We start from the raw sequence: 17,528 nt of genomic DNA on the forward strand, positions 1-17,528 counted from the left end.
TTAATATCTAGTTCCCAGCTGCACTGCAGCATTGGTTAAAATAAAATTTTATAGATGTACTAATATAAATATTTTATGCCTACAGATCCAGTAAAAAATAACTTTATGATGGATGTACTCCAAAAAAATGAGGGAGCACAAAAAGACATTTCCACTTCACAGGAATTGCATACATAATTTTTGTCAGTGACTTGGTAACTTGTATGCTAGAGCAAGTTACAGTGATGCATCACTCTAGTGTTAAGATGTGACATAGGTATTAAACATGGCCATTTTTATTGTAATATTTTTTCTGCTTGAGCTTTCTCATGTTTAGATATAAGTTATTGCATTTGCTGCTGCTCTTTGCCAGGCATAATGTTACTGAATTTGACTTTGTATTACTCTGTTAAGCCAGGTTTACTACTGATTTACTTTTGTTGTTTGCTGCACAGTGCCTTATATTAGTTGTAATATTGCAATTGCTTTGCCAATTTGCATTTTTTCGTCATTGCTGTTTGTGTTAATTGTTTTGTGTTGCTGCATTGCCTTGTCCCTTAGTTTAGCATCTGAGCTCAGTAGATTTAAGTTAGCTTAAGATGGGGTAAGCCATATAAGAGAACAAGTTGTGATGAATTGGAAGAAATGCATTGAGATACTATAAGAAAATGGTTTGGCCAAAAAAGTATTTTGAAAGAGGATATGAAACAAAAATGTAGGGTTTAGGGACAACAGGTTTAGGTAGGATTTTCTTGGAGTTAAATGATGAGGTAAGATAATGGAAAATAAATAAAGAGGTAAGAAATATGTGAACATATAAATACAGAAAGTATGCTTGGATAGGATTTTTTTGGTGGAAACAAATGTTGAAATAAGACAAAAGATCTATGGAATGAAGTTTTGGGTTGGACTGCAGTACCAAATGTTACCCTGAAAACGAACTCTGTCTTTCCTTTCGTATTATTCCGCTATGTGTTTATGTATCCTTGTGTTTTTGTCTTTTTCCTGTCTTTATGTGTTTAGCTAATAAGATTTATGCTGCAGTATTTTTCAAATACTATGTTATTTTCTTTGTAAAGATGTTTAGACATTATTTATTCTGTTCTGTTTTAATGCTCATGTGTGTAGTTGATGTTTCGAAAGTTATTCTGATCTTTTATGTATGTACTCATAATTCCTGTAACACTGATGTATATGTTATTTCGATTCTTTTGTAAAGCCTGTACTACAAATGTTATCTGTATTGTTATGTTCTTTAATGATGTATTTTGTACCTTTGTAATTGTATTCTTATGTTATAAAATTGTAATTGACACCAGTTCATCATATTATTAACTTGTGAGTTCCATTTCACTGCACACATTTCTGATGGTCATAGTATATGGACAATATGTGAGAAGTAGGGACTGTTAGTGTTTGCACGTGTGTTAATAATTCAGCAAGGGACTGGATAACAGCATTGCTGGTTTTAAGGACAATTCCAAAAACTTTGTGAGTGCACAAGTGGTGGTTATGGACTTGCTATATTATCCGCAGGACTCTTCAATGGTGATTGTGCACCCGCACAGTCACAACAGATGGCTGCTGGCCATCTCTACAAGGACTGTAGTGGGTCTGCACCTCTGGTGGCTCACCAATACCACAATCTCTACCAGGACTACAGTGGGTCTGAACCTCTGGTGGTCCACTAATACCATAATCTCTACCGGGACTACAGTGGGTCTGCTCTGTGATGACCTACCTACCAATAGTCTTCAAAACTTCGAATGACTCTGTTGTGGGTTTGCTCTGTTGTGCCCATTACCTGTCTGAATGTCAAGAGTCAGCACTTTCTTTTCGTTGGAAGGACAACACTACTTCTTCAAGACTCCATGGAAATCCACTACTTCCGTGTACATTTTCTTCTACTGCTCAGACTTTGAGATAAACACTGCTATTTTACTGTGATGAACGATCAGGACTGTCTTGATCGACTGTGAGAAAATTTTAGCTTTTGACCAACATTGTATCAATAAGTGTGTGCATTTGATTTCTTCGTTATTGTAATTATGAAAAATTTTATCAAATCATTATTGGCCACTGCCCAAAACAATTTGTAAAATTTTTTTGTGGGGAGCATGGGGGCTATGTAAGTAGGCTGTTTATGTTTTCTTATTGGCAACGTTACGTAGCGCTCTGTATGAAAATCACTGGCTGTGCTGTGTGCAGTCTGTGGGTAGTTTACATTGTTGTCTGCCATTGTAGTGTTGGGCAGCTGGATGTTAACAGTGCGTAGCGTTGCGCAGTTGGAGGTGAGCCGCCAGCAGTGGTGGATGAGGAGAGAGATGGCGGAGTTTTGAAATTTGTAAGACTGGATGTCATGAACTGCTATATATATTATGACTATTAAGGTAAATACATTGTTTGTTCTCTATTAAAATCTTTCATTTGCCAACTATGCCTATCAGTAGTTGGTGCCTTCCATAGCTTGAATCTTTTATTTAGCTGGCAGTAGTGGCGCTCGCTGTATTGCAGTAATTTGAGTAACGAAGATTTTTGTGAGGTAAGTGATTCATGAAAGGTATAGGTTATTGTTAGTCAGGGCCATTCTTTTGTAGGGATTTTTGAAAGTCAGATTGCGTTGCGCTAAAAATATTGTGTCAGTTTAAGCACAGTCATGTATAATTTTTGAAAGGGGACGTTTCACCACCAATACCAGTATCCGTGTCCGAACTCCACAACTTGCCCAGCAGGTATAAGAGCCGAGGGTGTACTCGAACAAGAACTGTGAAGCCAAAATTTTTACGATCGGAAGTGAACGTTAATACTTTATTTTCGTCGGACGCAGTCATAAAATATTTTGCTGATTACTGGATCTTGAGAAACTACAACTGAAGACATAAAAGCCCAATAACAAACACTGAAATGAGAAATCGTATTTCTTCTACTTGACAAAGCATACTTTGAAATAAATATGAATTAAGATAGTGTCCACACCCGTGTATCAGTAGCATTGATACATGTGATGTACACAAGAGGCTTCTCCCCCTCTCCCAGCGCCACATGGGCACGTCCTCTTTTGCGTGACTTAAAAACACAAGAATAATTTTCTATACATTTACAATTCTGCATACCATTGTCATTATTGTTATCTGGAGGATTTTCGTAAATATTATAGAATTGTTTATAAAGTAAGATATATTTAATAGGATGAAGTATGTAGTCTAAAATATTTACGTAATATCAAACAGTAACTTTTTTATAATGACAGAGCAAGATAATTTTTCATATCAGTACAGAGTGTGCACCGTGAAAGAAAGAAAAATTGGTTTTAAACTTCAAAATAACTACAACCAGTAATGTATGCGGTACGTAAGGGGGCATATCGTGGAATGTTATGTCGACTGCTGGTGGTCCGCTTACTACGGCAGCAGGATGTTTATGTTTCTGGTCATCTGCGTGATGGCGTTGACGCGGCTCGGACAGGACGGCACAGCATTTCAGCGAGAACATACGGTATGTTTCCGCTGGAGGACGACTCAGGATGAAGGTAAACTGTGACTTCGTGAGCAGTTAAGTTTTAGGGATACTGGGTTCAAGGTTGACAGGTTTCAGCATGGGCGCAAATTTCACAGTGCCCAGTAGCCATAGATCCGTCCAGTGACAGGGGCTTCTGGGAAGGTGGTGGGGGATGAGAGGGGTGGGGGGGGGGAGGCAGCACGGTTTGTCAGTTTGTTACAATCTCTACTCCAGCCTCCCAGGTGTAACTTGCCTTTACCACCACTTGTGACATGCTACAAATAGGTACTCTTATAATAAAGACAAAATAAAGACAATAAAATATTTTAATTTAATAATAATTTCTTTACTTGTTCACATCAGCGAGTACATCGCTTCAGCATAACGTCCAATCCCATTTGAGAAAACTGTAGCATGTTAGAAGCATTCGTCCAGGACTTTAAGAGGTACATGCGTCACACAATTGATTTAAGAACTATATTTTTAACAAACTCTCGTAATTTTGACAGCATCAAAATTTACACAATATAAAATGTGTGTATTCACAGCTGTCAATATGTCACTTATCACTATGGTTATGGACTCTGGTCTGGAGAACATGCATATATGACACTATTATGACGAAAGATCCCATCATCAACAACACCTTGTAAGAATGTCATAGACGCATTGGCGATGTGTGTTCTTGTATTGTTCTGCATGAAATAACCACAGTGAGCTGCCAGTAAATCGAAGTATTTGGTTAGCTTTCCCTACAGGATTAGGCCTATCAATATGATAGTTCCAGTTTAAGTTATTCTTAATTGTAATCCCAAAGCGTTTGGTTCACTTCAGTCTTTAAATTTGTGTAATGTATCGTGTAAACGGAATGTAGCGGACGTTTTTCAGTTCTCGTCTGCATAACTTCATACTTTTCGTTCTTCAGAGTCAACTGCCACTTCTCGCACCATATAAGAATGTTATCTAAATCATTTTGTACTTGGTTTTTATCATCTGATGAGTTTACGAGATGGTAAATAACAGCATCATCTGCTGCTGAGATTGTCTCCTAAATCGTTTATATAGATTAGGAACTGCTGTGGGCCTACAAAACTTCCTTGGGGAACGTCAGAAATCACTTCTGCTTTATTCGACGACTTTCCGTCAGTTACTACGAACTATGACCTTCCTGGCAGGAAATCGCGATTCCACTTTGAGATGATACTCTGTAGTCATGCAATTTGTTTATATGTAGTCTGTAATTCAGTCGATTACTGCTGTTCCCTTTTTTGAGCATTGGTGTGACCTGTGCAACTTTCCAGCCTTTAGGTACAGAGTTTTCGTCTAGCGAGCAGTTATAAATGACTGCTATGTATGTAGCTATTGTATCAGCGTACTCTGAAAGGAACCTCCATAATGCACAGACTGCCAGAATCAGTTGTAACGCTAACGTCAAGCACTCGGACTTCATTCCAAGGCCGCTCCTAACCCGCCCAGTCCAGCTAAAGCCAACACACCACTCGCAAATGTCCGAAGAACGGGCTACATCGTAAGCGACGCTCGCTGCCTGCTTGCCCAGCGTTGGTTGACGCGCTGCGCCTGACACAGCCAACATTTTGTTTGTACCTGAAACATCATCTTTAACCCAATCTCTTCTCTGTCGTACAAATCTCATTTATGGTTTTTATATCCTTCTCTTATCTTGGTGCCTTAATGTCCATGACTCACTTCCATAAAACAGAGCAGGTTTAGAGATGACGTTATTAATTCTGATTTGAAGACCATTCTCCACGTGTTGCCTGAAGTGCCTACTAACACTTTGCCGTCCGGCGACACCACAGTAGTGTCGTGCGTGAAACAGCGGTCAACGGCCAGCGACACCACAGTGGTGTCGTGTGCATAGTATCGCGCAGTGGCCGGTGACAGCACTGTAGTATCTTTTGCATTCTATTGGTGCTTCGTTTAGGTAACAATAAGATACACACGTCCACAAGTTCTTTGTTTTTATAAGTACCTGTGCCCTTTCATCATGGCAGACGAAAGAGACGATACGATTACTTACGATGAATGCGCGGAGCAAAGCTTGGAGGTTGCCACTACATCGCGTGCGTCTCATTATGATCCAGTTAACAGACTTTCCGCTCACATAAAGCAACACCAACTGATAGGCCTACACATTTCCGAAACGAATAAAGAAAAACGAAGAAACTGCCATGTATGTTTCAAAAAAATAAAAAATAAAATAAAAAAAGAACAACAAACTTAATGTGCAGGTCATGTGGAGTTGCGTTACATCTTGGAGACTGTTTTGCTGCATATCATGTGAAAGAGAAATTCTAAGTCCCAGAGACAATATAAATAAATAAATTTACAGGGGTGAGAACTTAGGAGAACTAACGGTGAGATTAGTAAAACGTAACAATTTATAATCTCTCGATAATCTCAAAAACGGCCGACAACAAGCCAAGTAATCCAAATTAGCGCTGCCGACACCAAGCGAATAAATTTGTACGAGATGTGCGGACGGCAAAGTGTTAATGTACCCATTCATTTTGTTGTATTTTTGGATATTGTCATCTGCGTGACAGATCTGGTAACACCTACAAATAAAACCAAATATTTAAATGAAGTTACCTGTTGTATCATTTCCTCTCTAATCCAGGGTGTCTACAGAGTATGAAAGACATGAAAATCGTGAAAAAGTAATTAAAATGAACAGGTGATTATGAAACTCATAAAAAGATAATGAAATTGAGTGAGTAGTTACGAGTTTTGTTTTGTGTGTCAGTCAAGTGCGGTTGTAGAAAGGAGAAGCAAGTTAGCGCTAACCCCGAAACTGTTGTATCTAGCAGTCCATTTTATAAAAGATTTTATAAAAGATTCGCAAAGACCCTTAAAAGTATTTGTTATCAGTAACCTTTGCTACTGTGGTTTGCAACCTTCCCATATTTAAGTTAGGAATCCACTAAGAATGCAACGTGAAGAGAATCATACACTCAAGCGCCAAAGAAACTGGTGTAGGTATGCATATTCAAATACGGAGATACGTAAACAAACAGAAAACGGCGCTGCGGTGGGCAGCGCCTATATAAGACGATAAATAGTTGTTATATCGGTTACTGCTGCTACAATGACAGGTTATCAAGATTTAAGTGCGTTTGAACGTGGTGTTATAGTTGGCGCACGAGCGATGGGACATAGCATCTCCGAGGTAGCGATGAAGTGGGGATTTTCCTGTACGACCATTTCTCGAGTGTACCGTGAATATCAGGAATCCGGTAAAACATCAAATCTCCGACATCGCTGCGGCCGGAAGAAGATGTCACAAGAACGGGACCAACGGCGACTGAAGAGAATCGTTCAACGTGACAGAAGTACAACCCTTCCGCAAACTGCTGCAGATTTCAATCCTGGGCCGTCAGTAAGTGTCAGCGTGCTAACCATCTTCGGTATGGGCTTTCACAGCAGTGTACCCTTGATGACTGCACGAAACAAAGCTTTACTCCTAGTCTGGGCCCATCAACACCGACATTGAACTGTTGATAACTAGAAACATGTTGCCTGGTCGAAAGAGTCTCGTTTCAAATTGTATCGAGCGGATGGACGTACACGGGTATGGAGACAATCTCATGAATCCATACACCCTGAGTGTCAGCAGTGTACTGTGCAAGCTGTTGGAGGATCTGTAATGGTGTGGGGCGTTGCACTTGGAGTGATATGGGGACCCTTGATACGTCTGGATAAGACTGTGACAGGTGACACGTACGTAAGCATCCTGTCTAATCACCTGCATCCATGCTACGGTCGCAGGTTCGAATCCTGCCTCGGGCATGGATGTGTGTGATGTCCTTAGGTTAGTTACGTTTAAGTAGTTCTAAGTTCTAGGGGACTGATGACCTCAGATGTTAAGTCCCATAGTGCTCAGAGCCATTTGAACCAGCATCCATTCATGTCCATTGTGCATTACGACGGACTTGGGCAGGACAATGCGACGTCCCACACGTCCAGAAGTGGCTCCAGGAACACTCTTCTGAGTTTAAACACTTCCGCTGACCACGAAATCCGCCAGACATGAACATTATTGAGCGTGTCTGGGAAGCCTTCCAACGTGCTGTTCAGAAGAGATCTCCACTCCCTCGCACTCTTACGAATTTATGAACATTTCTGCAGTACTCATGGTGTCAATTCCCTCCAGCACTACTTCAGACATTAGTCCAGTCCATGCCATGTCGTGTTGCGGCACTTCTGCTTGCTCAAGGGAGCCCTACACAATATTAGACGGGTGTACCAGTTTCTTTGGCTCTTCAGTGTTATTTTTTATTTCAGGGAGGGGTTTACCTTTCTAAATTGAACCGGGATCTGTGGTAGTGTTCATTGTTCAATGTTTAAGTGGTGAAAAATTGAACCTCAGCTCCCCCACCCTCTCCTTTAATTGCACACTGATCATCTATATGCAGTGTAATTAACATGTTTCTATGTATGTATTCTCCCAGCAACTTGTTGATGATGGCCTTATTTTTAGTTTCAGATACTGAAACCTGAAGTAATTGCTTCATAAATTTTTCAAGATATCTGGGAAGTGCAGTTGCAATGACAGATTGCTACATCATGACAAATCAAAGGGCTGAAAAGTGTCGCATTTGACCAGTAGTAAGTAATAACTTTACAGCAAGGTTATTTTGTACAAATATGACTTTGACGTTAGTTCCAGTAGCATCCTGTGTGTAAAGAAAGAGAAAAGAGACGTTCAGCATTGATTAATTCTCTAGTTACAAGGAAACAAAACAAGTTGCCTTTTGCTGTAGTAAAAGCAGTGCCAGCACAATCAATAGTTTGTTCTGAACAGGGTTTGAAAGGCAGTAACGAGTTATCATCACTTGGTCCTGCTACAACCTCTACAACTTCACTTGAAGAGAGTTCCAAAACAAAGTCATTGAAACATTTTCAGTTACTGATAAGATGGTAAAATCTGAAATGATATGGACTATGAATAAAGTCTCGTCACACTCTTCACTGAGAAGTTCTGAAAACATAGCACTCGTACTCCAAATTATATTTCCCAGCAGCATGATTACCAAAACAGTCAAATTACACTAGGATACGTTGTCAAATATAGTTAGTTATGGATTTGGGCCTCATTTCCAGAATTTCCTAGCTAACAAAGTCGGGGAAGTTAACTCCCTTCGTGTGTCATATGAAGAAAGTTTTTTTTTTCTTTTTCCGTTTGATATAATTTTTTTTGCGTTGGAACACGTCATTGTAAACTACTAAATTGCAGACGTTTCGAACGACTTGCTGTGGTTCTCTTCAGGGAAGTTGGTTCCTTTCGTGTGTCATATGATTAGAGTAAGTTTTTTTTCTCTTTCTGTCTGATAAAATAATTTTGGGTGTTGGAACAGGTCATTGTAAACTACTAAAACAACAAAACTGCAGACGTATGGAATGATTTGCTCTGGTTCTCTTCAGGGCGGTTCACTGCTGTACACTTCCTTTGTATACTCTCATTTTCACTTCTCTGGTGGCAACGTCACGTTCCTAAGACGTCATTGGACAATTTGAAGAGGTTGTTATGGAGTGGTGGCTGTATAATACGCTACTGCGTGTACTACCTTGGTGGCTGATTGGAAGGCAACTCTAGTAGGTGATTGGAAGAAAATAGCGTATTGGCTGTGTGTTGCCTGTGCCACTCAGATAAGCGACTGGTAGGCAAACTCTCGTTGGTGATTGGAAAGCAATAGGATATCAGCCACGATATAGTGTTTTCCTGCTGTGATGTGTTAAGGCCGCATGGCAGTTCTCTCGCGGCTGCTGTTTATCCTCTTAAACGCGGGTCGAGTGGTGCAGCTGGCTGGCGAGCACACGCGGTCCGCCATGGTGGAAAAGTTGTCAGCCAGGCCATAGGTAACTTGTAGCCACTCTCCCTGTTCATTTGTTAGGGCTTTTAATTATTTCAATAGCCTCATATTTTCCGTTGCTACATCCACGCCAAGCAAGCGAGGTTCTTGAAAAGAAGTATAACGGCCACATTGTTGGTGGTGTTCTGCAATAGCTCACTTGTTGTTCTGTCCCAATTGTTCGTAACACTCATGCTCAGAAAACCGAGTGTTAATGGGTCTCCTACTTTCACCAACATAGAGTTCGCCGCATTCACTCCGAAGTTCGTAGCAACGGCAGTGTGGAGAGCATTCACGAGATCCTTAGTGAACTTCCGCAAATCTCGATTCTTGAGGCCACTCTGAAATAAAGATCTTGCCTACAGGGTCGCTGACGCCTCTCACATAAGGTAGGCGAGCAATAAGAAGAGTATCTTCTGTATCTTTGTCTGTTTTGTTTTCGCTGTACCTCATAGCTCGTTATATGTGTCTGTTGTTGTCTGTCGTTGTGTCTTTTCACACGGAGTGTTGTCTTGAGCTCCTTCAGTCCCTGTTTTATGTCACTAATCCGGCGAGGTCGGGCTGTGAATGTACGTCGCACAGCGTTTGTTTGTGCTGGATGGTGGTGCAAATCCGCGATTAAGTATCTGTTGGTGTGAGTCGGCTTCCTGTAGAGCTTATGACCTAGTTTCCCGCTAGATATTTTGTAAACCGCGACATCCGGAAAAGGAATCACTCCGTTGTTTTCCATTTATAGCGTGAAATGTATGTTCGCGTGTAAGCTGTTGAGATGCTCATGATATCTACGTAGTTCTGCTTCCCCATGCGCCTGTAAGACAAACGTGTCGTGCATGTACCCCTCAGCCAGCAGTATGGGTGCAATGATGTAGAATTTAGTGCGGTTCGTTCAAAGGATTCAATGAATATGTCAGCTGCTACAGAAGAAAAGGGGGGGGGGGGGGGGGGGGGAAGCCCATAACCATTCTGTCTGTTTGCTTATAAAATTTGCCCTGCCAACTGAACTGCAAAATACGAAGCAAAGATTTTGTGTCATGGCTGAGCATAAGGTCCGTAGATATTACTTGCAGTTACCGTTGAAGCTGGATGAAATGTGTAGAATCCTCAACACAAGAATTTGCGTAATTTGTTGGCCAGATATTTTGCCAGATAATATGTCGGCAAGTTGATACCATTGACAACCGTTCTTAAAGGACAGCAGTCCTTCTGGACCTTAGGTGCTCTGTACATTCTTGGTGGCACTGGAACATTCGACGTGAGCCCCCTAGCTGTGTTGACATCGATTCTAGAACTCTTAAGCAAGTCTTGCGCCTGTCTCACTATTTTCGCTGTCAAACAAAGTTGTCCGAAAGGGACAGATGGATTTGACGGTTCGTTTCTGGGATGAACAAAATCTGTATGTCTCTACAGGATATTTAACGTCTGCGTTTCTGAATTCTGACACATCCTCTGATTCACAGTCAAATTTCCTGGAGAGTCTGAATCATTTGAATTTGTCACCTAAGAATATAATTCAAATTTCTGTGGATGAGCCAAATGTCATTTTGAAGATATTGCGTGACTCGGAAACATTTCTAATCAGCGAAGAAAATAATCGACCACAATGTTTCATTACGGCACTTGTTCACTTCATGTAGTGATTGGAGCTTTGAAAACTGCTCATAGTAACGAACTTCGTAAGGTAATCTGGTACGTTATGTAGGATTCTCCTGGATTTTCCATGTTTCCTCTCATATTTTGTTCTGTAAGATGGAATTGAAATATTGAAGCCATTAGAGAGCGCTTGAACTTATTCCACATTTGAAGAAGTATGTTGCTGAAGCACATAAAAGACCAAATGAAAGTTGAAACTTTGAACAAATCAAACATCACCGAGAGGACAAAATTCCCTTGTGCAACGTGGGTTTGTTATATATCAACTGAACGTGAAGAGTTGTTAACTAAGTATTTGTTAAATGACTCTCTCTTCCCCTTTTTGTACAAAGATTTGTTCAGTTTACTATGTAACATTGTTTCATAAAGAAAACTTTTATCGAAATGGCTACCAACTCCAGCAAATTACTTGCTACTGATGTTATAAAATCATGTAATCAAAAAACAATTCGTTATGTAGGTACTGAAGTTGATACCACTGCTGCTAGCAAGGACTACATGGAAAAGGATATCCTTATTTTCAGAAATGACTGTACAAGTACCTTGCAAAGTTTGTATCTAAAAAGTCCTGAGAAGAGTCCTTTGAAATTAAAAATGGTCAAAGGTGGCTCATGTTTATCACCTGAAGTTATGCAGAGCTCTATTTTGAGAAATTCTCGAGCGACAATTGCACTGGAAAATTTGTGTCAAAAAACTTATGACTCCATCAACAGCTGAAGTTGTAACGAGAGAATATTTTAAATTTTTTGAATATTCTGAAAAATAACTGAAACGATTAAGTTCTAAGAAGATCAAACTTTATCACTTTCTGATGAACTTACTTCAAGGTGCAAACAATGACTTCATCAAGTTCGTACAGACGATGTTTGCATGTTCCATGCAAATGCTGAAATGTAAAGAGGCTTTTCCATTAACAAAGACGTTTTAGCTGAAAACTTCGAAGAAGATAAAAGTATTGGAGAAAGAAGTATCTACAAAGTAATACAAACATTACGTGATTTACTTAATACTGAGGAGCAACTGAATGTGGACATTATGAAGTCAGTTGTATTAGCTGTCAAGAACACTTCGCCAGAAATGTTAGAAGCCGTAAAAAAGAAGAAAACTGAAGTGGACAATCTTGAAAGAACAACATTTCAAGAACTAAGAGCTCAAAAATAAAAAAGAATGATTATAGAAAAGGTAAAAGAAGAAACTGAAGTTTTCGACGTTAAAATTTCAAATTTAGCTGAGAAACTTCAATACTGAATCTGTTACTGTGAAGTTTAACATCTGACATAAATTTTGTACCCTCATAATTTAATGCAAATTATACATTTCTACTAATTAGTATGTTGAAACAATTTGCATTTTAACTGATGTGACGATAAATGTATTGAGAGAGGACAAGTTACTCTCACACCTATTTCTGATAAAGATTTGTTACGTTACGCAACTTAAGCAAGACTCTAGAAAGTTAACGACCTGGGCAGGCGTTGATGGAGCCTGGTAGGGCGCTAAAAGCATGTGTTATTTTTATGGTTCTTAGCTCGTAGAAACAGCATGTTAGGAGTTGAAAGCAATTGGTGGCCAGCCCATCCCTCAGTAAATCTTGCCGGACAGGCCTACAGCCACACAGGGCAGACAGAGCAGCCCCTACACGTGACAGGTCTCCAGCAGGACAATGCCGCTATACCTACATTGGCGCCATCCGAAGGCTGAGCTAGGGGCGATGGACTGAAGGGATGCGTCTACACAGTGGAGCCATAAACCAGGCATTGTGTGTAGTGCCACGCCTAATAAAAATTCACAAGTTTTCGTGTTCACCAATACTGCAAATAGGCCTGAGACCCCACTTTCATCGGCCGCCTTAGTCGTGTAAGAAATTCTGGTGTTTGAGAAGCGTTTAGTGATAGAAACTTTATGACACCTCATAGCTAGGACTAACACGCTCTAAGGCACAGGCGATTTAGATAAAGATCTTTAAGATTGTATCTGTTCTCTTGTTGCCATGGGAAGCGATGCGACTTTGGAGAAAAACGTTTTCTCCCTCCACCAAAACATATAAAGGGCAGTAACTGGCAGTTTCCTTTTTTTTTTTTCAGAGATGCAGGTTTCTTAACTCTTGCACTGATTCGACATGAGTTAGTGCTGTCGTGTAGGAGGGGAGATTTAGCGCCTCTAAAGCCCTGTGATTTGTTCAAGATGGGGTGAAGGCGGTGTCGTTTGTGCACTTTGCGGGAAAACGGATATTTTTTTTTATCTGGAGAGGTGCGAGGCACTCAGGTACTAGACTTCGGTCTGGAAGCATCTTTTGGTCAAAGCTTTGGCATGTGTGGTTGGTACTTGGACGCTGTCCTGACTTCACTTGCAAGTAGTTAGACTGGAGAGCCTCTGGTGAAGTTCTTACTGTACCAACAGTGTGACGTCAAATGTCTCGGACTACTCGTTTGCCGAGGGCACACTTATTCGTTTTTGGTTTACCAGTCTTGACGTTTGGTATCCTTGTGCGCTTTGTCGTATAAGTGAGCCAAATTGGTCCTACCAGCAAATGGGTGAGTCACACACTGAAATCTACCATGACTTTAGGACTCTGGTAGAGAGCAAATTGCGATCCGTCTGCCTGATCGCTAGACCGTGAGATTTTACATTTCTTTCGTGGCCGCAATCGATTCACAGGTGCCACCTTACGCCTCGCCTCCGCCGCACATATCGCGCAGCTGCAAGCTACATCGCTGCGCGAAGCAAATTCTGACTGCAATAGAACTCCTGCTAAAGAGAGTATGGGAAGCCCCTGAAGACAGATAAAAGTTTTATGTAGTATTTGTAGAGTTCACAAGAGCCTTTGACTTTATAAACTTAATGACCAATAAACTAGAGGAAACTCTAGGAGAAAACAATATGTGGACACGAATCATAAGCGCAATACTGCAATGGAACGAAATAAGGATCTCAGACAACGTCTCCCTATCGGAGAGAACAATCCAATCAAACGGAGTACTACAGGGAGACTCACCGAGTCCTCTGTTATTTATCCTTGCAGCGGAAGAAACTGTAAGAATACCCCAAAGGGAGGGTGTAATCTCATATGCATATGCAGACGATATTGTAATAGATGCAAAGGACATTGAAAAGTTACGAGAAGCGATAAACGGAGTGGATGGTACTCAGGAAGGTCACCTGCATAAGCTATCTTCATACGGGAGAGAAAACTGAAGATTGTACCAGACTTCAAGTATCTAGGGGTCACAATACAAACAATGCAAAATGGTTCAGAAAACATGTAACAGAGAAAGCAATACAAGCAATAACGGCAATCAGAGGAATACAATACATCAGATCTCTTAGCCTAGAGACAGCAATGGCATTATTCAGAGCCAAAATCTTCCCAGTACTGACATACGGTATAGAAATTATCGGACCACATCTTGCAGTAAAAAACCTAACGACACTACAAGGAGTGAAGACCACCTTTACAAAGAAAGCAATACGAGTGTCCAAAACAACGTAATCCAAACTTGTATACCTCCTGGCGAGGGAACCCTCCCTCATTGAAGACCTATGGACAAACCTGATACTACCCAACAGCAGCATTTTGGAAAGTCTACATCAAATATTGAAGGGAAAAAGGAATGACGTACACCAGAATTCTACAGCACAGGCGCCTTGATTCATCGAACATGGACAAAGGGAAACTTCGAAATGAGACACGTGATCACTAATTCACAACATATTTCTTTAAAAGAGGTTAGTCTATTTCAGTCATTTAGCAGGTTTAAATTCTGCTACCGTCTACTCATGAAAGTTTATTTTCTGGTAATGTGCGCCGCTGCACTGCAGTGAGTGGGACGCATTTGGTGAGACTGAATGATCTGCTTAGCATTGTTACCTGTCCTCGCATTGCACTGCTCAAGGCTTTCTTTCATTTGGCTAGTTTCTTGATGCGCTGCATTGCTTATGTTCATCACTTCGAGCAGTACTGAGCTCCCGTTGGCATTGGTAAGCCATGGAAAATAGTTAGGGTCACTTTAACATCACAATCAGATCACTGCAGGATCATTTACAGTTAGCTTTTCATTTCAAAATTGTTATCAAGTTTAGTTTAGGTAAAGTTCAATTCAGATTACATTTCTTGTGCAGACAGTTTTATTCTTGTAGTGCAATGTTACTCTTGCCTGTCTATTACTTAATATTTGGAATTCTATTTAGTCAGTTTGCGCTTGTAAATTCACAGAGCATTTTAAGAGCAGCAATTTGGTTATTTATTCTTTCAAAGGTCGATTGCTAATTTTACGTAGTGTTTTTATTCTCTTAGTTTTGTGCCTTGAAATTGCAAACTGTTCACAGCACGGCACAATACATAATTAAGTAAAATCGTTCCTTTAGTTTATAGTTTTGGTTTTCTAATTTATTTAATAGAGGCTAACTGTAGTACAGGTATACAGTTGCACTCATCTTTACCAGATAGCGTTTTTTAATTGCACCACTTGCATTATTCAGGACGACAACAAAGTCACACGAAGTTTAAGACAGGGATCCAGTCCAGATTTAGTTCACAACAAATAAAACACTTTTTATTCAGCAACCAGCGAAAGGGCGCTACTCTGAATTCTTACCACCGGATATCAACCCATAAACTTCGTTAGGACTTTCATTTTCGAACCATAGGTAAAAAAAAAGTATTAGTTGCCCTGCAGCGTCTCGGGTATACAGTGCACGTAGAATTTCTCTCTCGTCAAGTGTAGACTTCATTTTCAAAACACTGTAAACCTCGGTGCATCATTGAATGTATGAAAATCGTTCGTTTGGATATCTGCCAAAATATAATACTTAGAAGAAGAAGAAGAAGAAGATAATTAACGTGTCGTAAATTGGTTATTCTTGATACCATCACCTATTACAGAGCCATGTACTTATGAAAGGCTTCACAACCTTATTTTCATTTAAATCCAATCTTTTTCTAATTTACGAAACTTTTCTTTGTCTAGTTGTTTGTCTCTGTACAATGACCTTTATTAGCATTCTTTTTTTACAAAACTCTCCAGGTATAAAAGATAAATATAATGTGAGCAGTGAATGTAGTGTATTTCCTGTGCACCGAATAATATGATAGTAGTTTTCTTTTCTTGTCATCAGTTATTCTACTGGTTTGGTCCTTCAGTGCGTCTTCTGCGCTACTCCTTTCATCTCCTCAGCCCTACTAAATTCCTTCAGAACGAAATTAACAATTTTAAAAGACTGAGAAGACTTATCCCTCCTCGTAAAAATGCCTTGCCAGACCCACTAGCACTTCTTCATTTCACAATTTAACCATTCACTTGATTTGCAATTCCCCAATACAGCATCACGTTTTTCATGTCTAGGCCATGAAGCCATCATGAGGAAACTACCAAGCGTCGCTGCTGACGCAAATTAATTGGCTTATTTTTCCAGGGCGCCAGTACGTTGCACAGCAGACGTCCTTCCGTTGGCCAGAAGGCATTCCGACAAATGGACGGAAGCGATTCGCTGCGGCCTTGCGCAGCCACTTACCAGCCAAGGCCCGTGGTGGCGGCTTCTTCTTCAGGGCCGAGGCCTTCCTACCATCATCCATTACACTCCCGTCTCTAAGTGTTGCGCGTACATCCCACGAGTCGACAGGAGGCTTACCTCTCTACGTGGCGTAGATCGTCTTATCTGTTCAAAATGCGTTTCTAAAACAAAATATCCCTCTCTCTCTCTCTGCCCTGCAACAATGGTTCCTGACAAGCCGATGGAATACACCTGTCATTATTATAATTACTTTAGTATACAACTACTTATGTTAGGAACATACACTACTGGCCATTAAAATTGCTACATCAAGAAGAAATGCAAATGATAAACGGGTACTCATTGTACAAAAAATATTATACTAGAACTGACATGTGATTACATTGTCATGCGATTTGGGTGCATAGATCCTGAGAAATCAGTACCCAGAACAACCACCTCTGGCCGCAATAACGGCCTTGATACGCCTGGGCAGGGCATTGAGTCAAACAGAATTTGGATGGTGTGTTCAGATACAGCTGCCCATGCAGCTTCAACACGATACCACAGTTCAAGAGTAGTGACTGGCGTATTGTGACGAGCCAGTTGCTCGGCCACCATTGACCAGACGTTTTCAATTGGTGAGAGATCTAGAGAATGTGCTGGTCAGGGCAGCAGTCGAACATTTTCTATATCCAGAAAGGCCCGTACAGGACCTGCAACATGCGGTCGTGCATTATCCTGCTGAAATGTAGGGTTTCGCAGGGATCGAATGAAGGGAAGAACCACGAGTAGTAACACATCTGAAATGTAACGTCAACTGTTCAAAGTGCCGTCAATGCGAACAAGAGGTGACCGAGAGGTGTAACCAATGGTACCCCATACCATTACGCCGGATGATACGCCAGTATGGCGATTACGAATACACGTTTCCAATGTGCATTCACCGCGATGTCGCCAAACACGGATGCGACCATCGTGATGCTCTAAACAGAACCTGGATTCATCCGAAAAAATGACGTTTTGCCATTGGTGCAC

The sequence above is a fragment of the Schistocerca piceifrons genome, chromosome 5 (genome assembly GCF_021461385.2).
Source record: "Schistocerca piceifrons isolate TAMUIC-IGC-003096 chromosome 5, iqSchPice1.1, whole genome shotgun sequence".
NCBI lineage: Eukaryota > Metazoa > Arthropoda > Insecta > Orthoptera > Acrididae > Schistocerca > Schistocerca piceifrons.